The sequence below is a fragment of the Tamandua tetradactyla genome, chromosome 26 (assembly GCF_023851605.1).
Source record: "Tamandua tetradactyla isolate mTamTet1 chromosome 26, mTamTet1.pri, whole genome shotgun sequence".
Lineage (NCBI taxonomy): Eukaryota > Metazoa > Chordata > Mammalia > Pilosa > Myrmecophagidae > Tamandua > Tamandua tetradactyla.
The window spans coordinates 42,255,825-42,258,451 of NC_135352.1; positions in this window are offsets into that span (position 1 = coordinate 42,255,825).

Sequence of the window (2,627 nt, forward strand, 5' to 3'; positions counted from 1 at the left end):
TTTAAGAGTGTGTTGTTGAGCCTCCACGTATTTTGAATTTTCTGGCACTCTGCCTATTATTGATTTCCAACTTCATTCCTTTATGATCTGAGAAAGTGTTGTGTATGATTTCAATCTTTTTAAATTTGTTGAGACTTGCTTTGTGACCCAGCATATGGTCTATCTTTGAGAATGATCCATGAGCACTTGAGAAAAAGGTGTATCCTGCTGTTGTGGGGTGTAATGTCCTATAAATGTCTGTTAAGTCTAGCTCATTTATTGTAATATTCAAATTCTCAGTTTCTTTACTGAACCTCTGTCTAGATGGTCTGTCCATTGATGAGAGTGGCGAATTAAAGTCTCCAACTATTATGGTAGATGTGTCGATTTCCATTTTCAGTAATTGCAGTGTATTCTTCACGCATTTTGGGGCATTTTGATTCGGTGCATAAATATTTATGATTGTTATGTCTTCTTGTTTAATCCTTTTATTAGTAGATAGTATCCTTCTTTGTCTCTTTTAACTGTTTTGCATTTGAAGTCTAATTTGTTGGATATTAGTATAGCTACTCCTGCTCTTTTCTGGTTGTTATTTGCATGAAATATCTTTTCCAAACCTTTCACTTTCAACCTATGTTTATCTTTGGGTCTAAGATGTGTTTCCTGTAGACTGCATATAGAAGGATCCTGTTTTTTAATCCATTCTGCCAGTCTATGTCTTTTGATTGGGGAATTCAGCCCATTAACATTTAGTGTTATTAGTGTTTGGGTCATACTTTCCTCTACCATTTTGCCTTTTGTATTATATATATCATACCTGATTTCCTTCTTTCTACACTCTTCTCCATACCTCTCTCTTCTGTCTTTTTGTATCTGACTCTAGTGCTCCCTTTAGTATTTCTTGCAGAGCTGGTCTCTTGGTCAAAAATTCTCTCAGTGACTTTTTGTCTGAAAATGTTTTAATTTCTCCCTCATTTTTGAAGGACAATTTTGCTGGATATAGAAGTTTTGGTTGGCAGTTTTTCTCTTTTAGTAATTTAAATATATCATCCCACTGTCTTCTTGCTTCCATGGTTTCTGCTGAGAAATCTACACAAAGTCTTATTGGGTTTCCCTTGTATGTAATGGATTGTTTTTCTCTTGCTGCTTTCAAGATCCTCTCTTTCTCTTTGAACTCTGACATTCTAACTAGTAAGTGTCTTGGAGAACGCCTATTTGGGTCTATTCTCTTTGGGGTGAGCTGCACTTCTTGGATCTGTAATTTTAGGTCTTTCATAAGAGTTGGGAAATTTTCAGTGATAATTTCTTCCATTAGTTTTTCTCCTCCTTTTCCCTTCTCTTCTCCTTCTGGGACACCCACAACACGTATATTTGTGCGCTTCATATTATCATTCAATTCCCTGAGCCCCTGCTCAATTTTTTCCATTCTTTTCCCTATAGTTTCTGTTTCTTTTGGGATTTCAGATGTTCCATCCTCCAGTTAACTAATTCTAACCTCTAATGAATATAGATGCAAAAATCCTCAACAAAATTCTAGCAAATCGAATCCAGCAGCACATTAAAAGAATTATACATCATGACCAAGTAGGATTCATCCCAGGTATGCAAGGATGGTTCAACATAAGAAAATCAATTAATGTAATACATCATATCAACAGATCAAAGCAGAAAAATCACATGATCATCTCAATTGATGCAGAGAAGGCATTTGACAAGATTCAACATCCTTTCCTGCTGAAAACACTTCAAAGGATAGGAATACAAGGGAACTTCCTTAAAATGATAGAGGGAATTTATGAAAAACCCACAGCTAATATCATCCTCAATGGGGAAAAATTGAAAACTTTCCCCCAAAGATCAGGAACAAGACAAGGATGTCCATTGTCACCACTATTATTCAGCATTGTGTTGGAGGTTCTAGCCAGAGCAATTAGAGAAGAAAAAGAAATACAAGGCATCAAAATTGGAAAGGAAGAAGTAAAACTATCACTGTTTGCAGACGATATGATACTATACGTCGAAAACCCGGAAAAATCCACAACAAAACTACTAGAGCTAATAAATGAGTACAGCAAAGTAGCAGGTTACAAGATCAACATTCAAAAATCTATAGTGTTCCTATACACTAGCAATGAACAAGCTGAGGGGGAAATCAAGAAACGAATTCCATTTACAATTACAACTAAAAGAATAAAATACTTAGGAATAAATTTAACTAAAGAGACAAAAGACCTATACAAAGAAAACTACAAAAAACTGTTAAAAGAAATCACAGAAGACCTAAATAGATGGAAGGGCATACCATGTTCATGGGTTGGAAGACTAAATATAGTTAAGATGTCAATTCTACCTAAATTGATTTACAGATTCAATGCAATACCAATCAAAATCCCAACAACTTATTTTTCAGAAATAGAAAAACCAATAAGCAAATTTATCTGGAAGGGCAAGGTGCCCCAAATTGCTAAAATATCTTGAGGAAAAAAAACCAAGCTGGAGGTCTCACACTGCCGGACTTTAAGGCATATTATGAAGCCACAGTGGTCAAAACAGCATGGTATTGGCATAAAGATAGATATATCGACCAATGGACTCAAATAGAGTGCTCAGATATAGACCCTCTCATCTATGGACATTTGATCTTTGAT